The sequence below is a fragment of the Propithecus coquereli genome, unplaced genomic scaffold, assembly GCF_000956105.1.
Source record: "Propithecus coquereli isolate 6110/MARCELLA unplaced genomic scaffold, Pcoq_1.0 Scaffold55, whole genome shotgun sequence".
Lineage (NCBI taxonomy): Eukaryota > Metazoa > Chordata > Mammalia > Primates > Indriidae > Propithecus > Propithecus coquereli.
The window spans coordinates 5184692-5197414 of NW_012151396.1; positions in this window are offsets into that span (position 1 = coordinate 5184692).

Here is a 12723-nt window from a genome sequence, read left to right on the forward strand (position 1 = left end):
GAATCCGCCTGCCACATAAGTGAAGTTTTCAGGAGTCCAGTGGTCTGGAGAATGCTGGGTCATACCAAAATTAAAGGGCAAGTTATTGTATCTTACACCACCTACCACTAGGAAGGAAGAACAGCACCCGGCAGGCCTCTTTGAATTTTGAGACAGCATACACCTCATCTGACCCATTTATTGGGCGACTTGGAAGTCTGCTGACCTTGAGTGATGCTCAGAGAAAGAGAAGACTTGTGCGGGTTCAAGTTGCAGTGCGTGAGTACCTGTCTGCTACAGACTCAATGCTCATGTCCTCCCAAAATTCAAATCTTAAACCCTGACACCTGCGACAGTATTATGAGGTGGGGCTTTTGGGAGTCAATTAGGTCGTGAGGGTGGAAACCTCATGAATGGGATGAGTGCCCTTATAGAAAAGTTCCAGTAGAGACCCTTTGCCCCTTCTACCATGTAAGGACACAGCAAGAAGGCACCATCTTGCAGGTGCTCACCAGACACCTAATCTGCTGGCACTTTGGTCTAGTATTTCCTGGCCTCCAGAGCTGTGAAAATTAAACTTCTGTCTTTATAAGCCACCCGATCTGTTGTAGCTTGTTTTAGCAGCCTGAATGGGCTATGACGCTGCAACGTGGGCATTTTTTTTTTTATTTCAGCATATTATGGAGGTACAGATGTTTAGGTTACGTATGTTGCCCTTGCCCCCCCCCCCAAGTCCTAGTTTCAAATATGTCCATCCTTCGGGTGGTGCGCGTTGCACTCTTTGTGTATGCATATACCCGTCCCCTCCTCCCTCCTCCCCCCGCCCCCTTGCCCAACTTCCAATAGATGTTATTCTTATATGTGCACTTATGTGCAACGTGGGCATTTTGATCCAGCAGATCCTGTGGTGCTCCTGGTATTTTGTGGTAGTCAGGAGGCCGTGTGGTGTCTCTAGCAAGCCTGAACTGTTAAGCCAAAGTGCAGATGCTAGAGATATGGAGCAAGACTGTCATCTGCAGCAGGTTACATCCCAGACTGGCTCTGGCATGCAACTAGCCTCTGATAGAGACTAAGAGACTGGATGCCCGGCCACGGTGAGCCAAGTGATAATGTAAGCAGAGCTGTTCATCATCATCACATGGGTTACTGCTGCACCCATCCATATGACTTGATAGGCAGGCAGGCTCTGCAAAAATCAATTGTGCAAGCCTTGAGCAGACTAAAGGGCTAAGGAAGTTACACAAAAGGATGGTCCAAACCTTCATGTTACCTGTCTCTGTAGCACTGATATTTAGCACTCAGGTCACACCTATGGCCTTAGGGAGTTGTCACGAGGAGAGAGGTTTGCTCCTTGTGATGGGGCAGGGAGAAATATATCTGGGACTCAGCAGATCCTTCAAGCACTTGCCAGGGCTTTCCACGTCCAGAAATAACTGTATATGTGCAGCTGCTGCAACTGTGGCCAAAGACATAAGAAACAGGTGCAGAAACCGTAACATACTATTTCAGTGCAAGCAACATAAATCAGCAACACGCTGGCTGGGGTTGAGCGTCATGCAGAAAGAATGGAAGAGGAATGAGATTATGGCCGTAAAACGTGGCCCTAAGATTAACTGGACCAGTGGGAAGCGTGACCTCATCCACTAATCCTCCCTTGTGAGGCTCTTGCTGTTTTGTGTCCAATTAGAATAGTCAGTGGTGTGACTGAGTAAACTGAGCCTGAACATAGCTGGGTCTGAGTGTGGCAAGGGGTGATGAGGAGCGGATGTGTCCCTCCCGTGCTCTATCCAACCCCTCAGCCGTGCAAATGGAGGGCATCGCTCCAATATAAGGAAGATCAGTTAACACTGAACCATGTAAAGTGAGCACTGCTTGTGTTGAGGTATATTTTTGACAAAATTTTCCTGGGATTTTATAATTACATTAAATGACTTTTAAAGGAGTTAAAGAGTTAAAACTGGCAAAAAGAAAGCATGCTTTTGTATATTTGTTTGATTTGTTACTGTCTATATATCTATGCTGCTTCCTTTTAGGCTGAAAGATTCTGCATGGCCCAAAGTAATTTGGTTTGAAAAATGAATAATCTCATAAATGAGCATTTGGCAAGTTATTTTATCAATTTTCTAAAATCAAAATTTGGCTGCTTCTGGCATGGAATTCTCATTCTATTTTGTAAGCCTGAGTCTTTGCGCTGGCTCATCCTAGGGTAAATGTTAGAAAATCAAATACCTTTCTATGTCCATGAACATCAATCAACAAGCAGGAGAGTTTATGTATCATCAACTACGTGTTTGGCTAACTGGGCGTGTGGAGTGGTTGTATATTACTGGAGAGATAAGATAAAGCTGAGCTGCATAAAAGTGAACGGCAGCATAAAAATGAGTCCTGTGGGTGACAAGACAAGGGAGAGATGGTGCACGGGGGCTGGTAGCTGAGTTAAACATTCTCTCCATTCAGGCGTGGGATGAGCTTGCTGGTGAGTAAGAAACAGGACAGAGAGTGCGAGGGAAACAAAGTACCTCAGGAGGCAACATGAGCTCCGTTTTGCTGGTTACAGTGTATCAGATGTCTATCCATTCAACTGATGTGGGTGACACATATTCTGTGGAGAAAACAGTGCCTTGTTTGGACAAAATTTTACTGATAAGTTCAGCCAGTTTGGTACCTGTTTGCAGAGGTTCTAAGAAGCTGGATGTCCTCTTGTATGTCTTAAAATGCTTTGACTTAAGCTTTGGAATCACTGAAAGTTGAGCCTTATATCTGAAGCAACTGTCTTGATGAATTTGACGTGAAAATTCAACGAAATAGCATCGTTTCAAAGACTCATTTCCAATGGTTGCAGATATTCAGATATTTTATTAAAATAATCAGTTCATTCTAGTGATAATTTCATCACATAATGAGCAATCAATTATTTTATATACATGACAAATTTATATTATAAACCTGGTACATACATCATAAAATCGTTGCTTTACCTACACATTCTACATAAAAATTAAAACTTTAAAATATTAGTTTATAAGTATGTAACTTTGAACACATATAGGTTTATTCTGGAAAATCTATAGACATTTAAAATTAGGAAAAATATCACCAAGTTTAACATAATATATATTTAATATAATTATCCTTTCTAGTTATTTGTCCATTTTAAAACAGATTTAAAAGCAATTTTGTACTACTCATTTAGAAAATTCCTTCCAGGAAAAAAACACGCCTTCTTAATGTAGCTCACCTTTAATATGCTGTTTAAAATAAACATATTTATTGTTTATGAGAATAAAGAATGTACATAAAATGGTATGCTCTGTCAATAATAGATTATTTTGAAAATAATGTCTTGGACCCCAAAATTATTTATGGAATTATATGATTTTAGCATTGGAGGGGCCTTGTGGGATTTTTAATGTAACCATTTCAACAGCGTTGCTTATTTTCTAGAAATGCATGCTTCCAAATTCTGTAAATTTTAAAAATAATGAATTTGCTAGATTCCCTACAAGGTGCCACATTTAAAAATTAAGATATTATTTTACAGTCAGAATATGCCATATTTGTGCTATTTCAACCCCTCTATAGAGCAAACATATGGCTGCCTGCTTTGAGTGGGGCGCAGAGCAAGAGGAGGCTCTGCAGTGAGTTCAGGCAGCTGCTCTGCCACGCCAGCAGGGCCAGCGGCACTCGATGTGTCCGTGGAGAATGGGGATGTTGTATGGAGCCTCTGGCTAGCACCGGTGCTAGAAACATCGCATAGACCTCTAGGATTTTGGAAAAAATCTATACTCTGTTCTGCAGATAACGATTTTTCTTTTTGAGATACAATTGTTGGCTTGCTCCTGGGCCTTGTACAAATAGGACACATAACCAAGGGACAACAGGTGACCACATGATCTGAGCTTCCATCATTAATTGGCTGTTGTTTGATCCATCTAGCTATACATTTGGGTGTGCAAGGCAGAAATATGCCATAAGATGGAAATGGGGTATATGACTCTGAACTCAGGCAGGTCCTGAAGGCACAAATATGTGGCAAAAACAGGTAGTTCAGACTCTGTCAGCAGCAACCACAGTTGCACTGTCTCTTCTCTCTCAATCCAACCCTGTGGCTGCCAGGAATGTCTTTATAGCCAACTAGCTAGGAAACAACAAACTCATGCCTGGTTTACAGATAGTTTTCCACAACACATGGCCCTGCCTGAACATGGGCAGTCGCAGCACTTACAGAACCACTCAGGGGTGAACACAAAGGCTGGGGATGCAGGAAAAGCCTCCCTGGGGGAAGAACTTTGAGCCGTACATTTGATGGCCCGCTATTTCTGGAGTAAAAGGTGGACAGAAGCACTGATTTGTACCAATTCACACTCTGTTGCTAATGGTTTGGCTGGGAGGTCAGGGGCTTGGAAGGAACAAGATTGGAAGATTAGTGGGTAGGAAGTTTGGGAAGAAATATGTGGGTGGGCCTTTCAGAATGGGCACAGAGTGTGAAGATATATGTGTCACCTGTGAATTCTCAGCAAAGGGACAACCACAGGAGTAGAGACTCTTAAAAATCAGAAGGACAAAATAACACTCTCGGGGGCTCTCATTCCACGCTTTAGTCAGTTTTCCCCGAGCTTGTTCAACGGGCCCATAAACACAGCGGCCTTCATCGATGGAGTGGGAGTATTCGTGGACTTATTCTTATCGAGACTGGCCTCCTGAGTGCCTGATGAGCCATCATCTGAGACCAACAGTGAGTCCTGAGTCCCTGATATAGAGCCGTTCCCCGGGTAGAGGAGCCTGACACCCGGTGACGGGGAGATTGCAATGGGCCTTTTCATCACAAAAAGGCAACAATATTCCTCAGTGGAATAGACTCACACTCTGGGTGTGGATTTTCCTTCCCAGCTCAGGATGCTTCTGCAGGCACTGCAGTCTGTGACCTCACAAAAAGCCAGATCTGCCCTCGTGGCATCTCAGATGGCATCGTGTTGGATCACAGAACTCATGTCACGGTGAGAGAATCATAGTTGTAGAGCTAACCTGTTTCAGTTTGAATCTCAGTGAAGACCTGAATAACATAAGAAAAAGAATAAAAACTTGTGAAGATACAGGAAAAAATACTTTCCAGACAGAGAGATGACCAAGAGCAAAAACCCCAAGGTTGGAATAAAATCGACATGTTAAAGAAAAAAAAAATGACAAGTCAGTCAGTGGGTCTGAAGTGGACTTAGTAGAAGTGGTTTAGAAATCAGATTAGAATGAAAAGCAGGGGACAGATCCTACAGGGACTTTTAAATCATGATAGGAAATTTGGATTTTATTATTCCAAACCATTGCATGTTTTGTTGTTGCTGTTTTGTTTTGTTTGGGTCAACTCTACAACTTTTGTTTTGTGCCCACATCCTTTAATGAGATAAAAACTTCAAATCATTTAACCCAATGCCAAGATAATGGCTAGTTGGCTTCCAGAGAGATCTTATTCTAGATGGTCAGCAAATAATTTTGCACCTTTGGTTATTCTCCACCTCTGTATTTATGCAGAGATATCCTGCCCTGTGTTCCCTAAAGGAAACAACATTTAAAATAACATAATGGTCACTAGCTAGAGGCATAAGCCCACAAGAGAAAAAAGGAAGTAAACATTTCTTAAATAGCTAGTCTTAAACTTCCAAATAGAAGCGATATATGGGTTTTGCAGTATTTCACACATTTTTTACATTCCCTTCAAGACAATAAAGTGGCTGGTAAATTATTTAAAGGAATATATCTACATTATGCGTGGAAACAGATCCCATAGTTAAGTCAAATAGCAACTAAGTACTTGCATTTGCAGTGTAACCAATGTCTCCTAAATAACTGCATTTTGCCTGACAGCAGAAGCAGTTTGACTCCAATTGGGAGCATGAGTTCCCATAACCCCCCATGTACAATTTTTTTGATGCCAAATACAATCTCACGTTTATAAGGAGCACATCTATGGTTGTTACTATTCGGTGAATCCTCCTCTGACCTATACAATTATTGATTCCTCACAATAACCAATGTGGCCATTATTATTACGTTCGACTTCTTGTAGATGGGGAATCTGAGACACAGTGATGCTAGGTCGCTAGCCCAAGGTCACACAAGTTATAAATGGATGAACCGTGAGGCAAATCTCAGCAGTCTGGCTTTCGAGTCCTTGAATTTTCCAGATCTGGCAAAGAGAATGTAGATATACTTTTGAATGTTTTCAAGTATAGCTTTGATGCTGACAAAAATAAGCATGGGGAGTGACAGATGGCTTTAGAATTTTAATGCTTTGGTGATTTTATTGAAAATATAACTCAGCTTGACAAAGATGTGAGAAGCAGCTTAGCGGAAAGAAACTGGACAGAGCATCTTATTCAGGAGACCTTACTACAAATCTGCAAAGGCCACTGACCGGTGACCTCCAAGAAATTAGTGCATCTCATTTCCTTCCTTCAGGAAAAAAAAAAAAAAGGTGCACATCTCATTAAATACCCAACAACCATCTTCTACAGTTTTTTTTTTTTTCGTTTTTGTCATTTGAATATTTGCTTTTCCTGTTTCTCTTAGGTTGACATTTAAGTTTCAGCATTAAGATAACAGAAATGTAATGCTAATCTACACGTTGATGAAATTTAAATTTGGAAAATGCTATGCACGTTAACATTAATTCGTCAATTAACTACAATCAGTTTAAAGATGATGGCACACCCAGCTACTCTTGTGAAGGTACGCTAAGGCTGGAGTGGTTTGCAATAGAGAGGACTAGACTGGCCCTGGGCGGAGATACGCAGTAGCTACGGGTGCCTTGGACCCTTCAGCTTCCGTTCTGTGCTCACCCACACCCTGGAGGATCTCACAGCCCACGGGCTGCCCACGGGCTGCCCACACACAGTTGCTCCAGCACTGCGGCCAGCCCTTGGCTAGCACAGACAGGCCTTCCCCAAGCTCCACTGAGCTCGCAAACGTCCCCCCCTCAACAGGGCCCCTGGTGTTGTGCCCAAGAGATAGACTTTCTTCACTTGGGAAAATTTCAGTGTCAGACAGGACAAAACAGTGAGATGGTGTCTGTGAATTTCAGAGAAACCCTTTGGGGAAGTGATTTGAGCAGGCCATTGTTGTGCTACCCTCCAAAACGTACCTGTAGGTGGACATGAGTACACGTAGATAAACGTTCTGGAAATAGGCTTTCCCATGGGCCAGTTAGATGGAACTAGCAATTCTCCACTAAACAAGGAGTCTGCAGACTAAATATCTTCCGGGTTCCATCTTTTGCTTGTGTGATCTTGGGCAAATCATGTTAAGTCCTCTGAATATCAGTTTCTTTAATTACAAAATAGTACCAGTTATCCTTATTAATTTAACCAATTTCTTTTGAGGACAAAAATATGTTGAAAACTACTTTAAAACAAGACAATACTAGAATTCATTCATTAAAAGCAAATAAATTCTCTCTCATTTTTTTTTCTCTATTTCAGCATGTTATGGGGGTACAGATGTCTAGGTTACGTATGTTGCTCTTGCCCCCCCTCCCCCCTTAAGTCCGAGTTTCAAATATGTCCACTCTTTGAGTGGTGCGCATTGCACTCTTTGTGTATGCATATACCCGTGCCCTCCTCCCTCCTCCCCCCTCCCCCCTGCCCAACATCCAACAGATGTTATTCTTATATGTGCACTTATGTGTTGATCAGTTAATACCACATTTTTTCAATATAAAACAATTACTTGCACCAATGACATTAATAGCTAGATATTTAACATACAAATAAAATTTTACAAAGTCAAATAGAGATTAATCAAGTAATTCCTAGGGCAGGAGCCCATCAAATTAAATACATTAACTGGAATAATATTGATTTAGGATAAGTAAATCACCTAAAATGAATATTAAACAATGCTAATCTGATCAATTAATAATTATACCCCTACAGCACTCCTACTATAGCTAGCTATTCTTGTAAACCCCTAAACACTCTCACAAACCCTTTTGGGTAAACACCAAATTTGGGGGTAAACTTTTTGGGTAAACACCCAGTTTTTTTTTACCCATTAATGCTAATGTATTAAATATGCCAATGCATACACATGCAAAACGAATAAATTCTGAAGCCAGCATGGGAATTTAGATGTAAGTAGCCTTGAATACTAGAACATAAAAAATGGTCCTGGTAGATGAATGAAAAAAAGCACATTCGACTTTCAAAAATATGCACAAGGGCATCAGTCCTCTTTCAAGTTTCATTAAGTCTCTCTGAATTAGGTCGGTCTAGCCCTGCTCATCCACAAAACCTTAGAGGGAGAACTTAGAAAAAAGAGCTAGATCCTGTGGCATGCATTAATCTTGGCTAATGCTGAGGAGAGACACTTCAACGTGAGTCCAATATTTTCTTTCCTAAAATAATAACAGAAATATTAATACAATTGTGGAGACAGAATTTGAATTCTTCCATTGATAAAGATTTAACATAAAAATTTTTTAAATTAGAATTGTATTTTTCAAAAAAGTAAGTGAAAAATTATATTTAAAAAAATAATTTCCTTAATGTTTCAATCAGACAATACAGCGTTTATCAAATTATAGATCCCCAACCATCTGTACCAGGATTATTACCTGAATTATATTTTAAAGATACAAATTCCTGGGCCCCCAACTCAGAGCTACTGATTCCGGAAGGTCTGGTCTAGTTCTAGGAATCTGCATTTAAGCAACCCTCCTAGTAACCTTTCGTGAAATAAACCTTGAGAATTATTCATTCTACCCTGTTATGTTCAGACATGGGTTCAAATACCAGCTCTGCTGTACTTGCTGCAAAACGTTTTTTATTTTTTTTATTTTTTTTGACAGTGCTTTCTTCTTTTATTGGGAAACAGACACAGGGTGGGAAATAGAACCCCGCCTGGTGAGAGCCAGGACGACAGCGGCCAGGGTCAGGCATGCCACCGCAGCCAGGCCTGCGCCTAGCGCCACGGAGGTGTGAGCCGGGGAAGCCCATCCTTCTGTGTCATGGTCACTAGCCTTTCCCAGGAAGATCAGCGGCCCCACGGTGACATCTGCTTCATCTGCCATGTGCCTGCGTTTGCGGGAAGTTCTTCAGCTCTCCGTGTGTTCATTTGGGAAATTAGAAAAGATATCTTATTCATAGGAATGTAGTGATGTTTCCTTGGCCAACGCCTTGAAAGCCTTTCTTTACCCTTCTCCCTGCTACTTATAATGTACTCAGTACATGTAGCCACTATTACTATTAATCCAATTTTATTCTTTACAATTGAAGTAAGTATTAAATTTATTCTTTGGGAAAACAACTGAAATATAATTAAATAGCTTTATATGCAGTGCAAAATGCTTTGGAAAACATTGGAGAAAAATTACTATTAATTTTGATGAAATTTCATTACAGACACAATATATGCACAATTGGATGCTAAGATGCATAAAACTACCATTTATTAAGTTTATTTTAAGGTATATTTTCAAATAAAATTGTATAAATTTTCCTTAACATGTTCTTAAATTATGTTTCTTTTTATCATTTTCCATCTGCATTTTATTGGCTTTCGGTGTAATAATTATTTCAACTACGATTACACATCACAACAGCCAAATAAAACTTCAACCATGCTATGCAGAACGCTGGATTCACATGCACAGGTTGATACCTCCCTATACTTGATAAAGGATAAAATCACATAACATCTTTCTGGTTTCCATCAGTGTTAGAAGCACAATCATTTACACAGGTTACAAGTGGCATAATAATGAAATTATACATGAAAGTGCTTTAACATATTACATGACTAAAATCAGTGTAAGTTGTTATCATCACTTCTACTGTTATTAACAGTCATGATGCCACATACTGCCCTTTGAATGGGAGACGGTAATAATTACATTGTCATTTATTAAGAGCCCACTTTGAGCCTGGCACATTACTAGATACTTTATATGCATTGTGATGTTTAATTTACTCAATTGAATGAGGTTAGTCACATGCCCATTTTTAATGGAGAACCTGACACCTAGAGTTGTTAAATAGTGTTTTAAAAGTGGCACAACAGTGTCAAGGTTGGACAGGGACCTTGTCTTTCTCTCTGGCACGAAAACAGATGTGGACAGTCACAGAGAACTTTTGTGACCCCCACATGGAAGTGGCAAACACCATATTTGCCTACATCCCTTTATCCAGAACTCAGGGAAGCTGCAATATATCATTTTACTATGCGCCTAAAAAGAGAAAAAGAAAATGGATTTAGGTAGACATACAGCGCCCTCACTGTACAATTGTACTGCTTTTAGAAAATATTGCATGATAAATTTCCCATTGCTAATGGATTATATGGAGAAGAGAGATTTCATAGTTTCACTTTTTCCCATTTATACACCTAACACTGTTAAGCTATTTTTATTTTATGATAAAACTTTACTATTTCAATCAGCACATTTCCATATAGAGTAACTTTTAATCTCTCTGTGTTAGACCATAAAATCCCATCATGTACATTTGACCCATGCCCCCTGCTTCCCCTTTCCCCATTATCAAATCCCCTGAGAAATGTCATTTCTGACTCTTTGGTTTATTTAGACAACGGCATTTAAATGAGAATTATACCATATGTATGTTTTCTCATTGAGGGCTGAAGTTATGTTTAAAATAATATATTATACTATAAAATAAATGTCTCTAAATATAATCCCATGTTAATGTCATCTGCAATTCAATTTGAGAAGGCTGCTTCTCTTCTGGTTTGGATAGCATTTACAACAGTGGAGAAACACTTAGCTTTAAGGAGCAAAATTCGGTTTTATTCAATGACTACTTGATGTCTAGCAATTGCCTTGGAAGGAAGGCACCTGTATTTTACGGTTCAGTGATGTAAAATCTTACTCTCTGCTTTTCCTTTTTGTGTTTGACTGTGTTTAAATATGGGATTTTCCACTATGTTATTTTATTTTACAGCTTCAATGAAAATGAGAAGTAAATTCTAGCATTTGTTAAAATAATTCAATTTTTTTCCTACAAATAAAATGAGTTCTTATGGTATACTATGTTATATTGTGTAAAATATATATTGTTTTCCATATAGTAACATAAGAAAAGCCCACTCATTTATCATCTCCTACTGACAATTTGCTTGTCCTTTTATACACTGAGAAGTTATAATGAATAGCTATGTAATTATGATAGTGGTTCCTAGGGTGATATTGTCATCTCAGCATTAGCATTGCTTAAACTGGTTTCACTGTCCCTGTTGGTTTTCACATATATGCTGAGAAGCTCACAGAGGTATTTTTTAACCTGAAATGGTTTGGATACATCACTCTTGAGCAGCTTTTAGTGCTGCTTTAAGCCCTGTTAAAATTTCTTTGGAAATTTACTTTTGATGACTAGGTTACTTAGCTATGTCTTTACAACAACATGTACTGTTTCAGGGATGTCCTTTCATTTTCTATGTATTTTGTACTTTTATGCAACTATTGGAAATGGCAGTCAAAACATTTTTAACATGAATCCTGAAAGGATGCAGAATTTGGAAATACCTTCTCAATCATCAAAGTGAATTACATTATATGCAGTATAGGGAAAGTAGGATATCTTATTGACAAAAACATGTAGCATATAATTGTCCATATTCTCTAAATATTTTTAAAGGCAGGGTTTATTATATTTGGTACTTATGTATGGCAAAGAACAGGTTAATTCAATGCCATTTAAATAACTAAGAAAAAAACTCATCTTCGAAATGGATTTCAAAACTGAACAGTAAGATAATATAAAATATAGGGGATAATTAAAATGTTTATGACTCAACCAGAAATATGATCTCCACTAAAAAGCTTGTGATTCAATCACTATATGGAAGCTTTGGGACATTGGTTCCATTCAATTAAGTTAACAGGTTTGCATACCTTCTATGCCCAAAACTAACTACCATATTTGTTTTTAAAGTTAAGCTACTAAATAGAATGATTGATTATAGATATGAAAATAAACAAAGACCACACAAATGAGACCAAGCAGAGGATTTTATTCAGAGCTTGCTGTAGCAAGGTGGTAAAAGCCACTGTCATGACTGGCAGAGATTCAAAGAGGCAGATTAGTGGAAAATCCTTAGAGTGGACCAAAAAAAAAAGAGAGAGGGAAAAGGCTACAGGTGTGCTCTGATTGGAGATGTTGGTTTGGGGAAACTGGAGGTGAGCTATCTAGAAGCCGGGCATCTTGTATTAGGTTTGCGAGTACATCTGATTTTCTCTGGTCATTCCTGACTTCCAAGCAGGGCAAGAAATAAGGAAGCTGGGAGTCCTGTTATTCTAGGCTGATTGCTGCAGAGTTGTGGTTTGGATTTCTGAACAAATTGCGACAGATTTAGAGTCACAGGTCTAATGCTATGATGTGGTCTGACCAACATCCATTTGTATATTCATTCTCTCATGGATGCCATGATTGTATAATGAATTTTAATTATGTCGAATAAATGCATTTTATCCCTCAAAGTATTTTATCTTTTTTCTTCATATTTTATGAAAGATGTGAATAAACTAGTATATATTGAAGCATTCTTCACACCTATTCTCAACAGTCTGATTGTATTAAATATGATCTATTACTGTCAGTGATTTATAAATATTAAGTGGTCATGATCCCTTCTTCCCAAAGAGTTCATGGGTAAATTTACTTCTTGGCTTAGAAGCCTTTCTCTAACAATGCTTAAAAATTATCTTTAATCAATAAATATATAAGAGTAGCAAAAAAT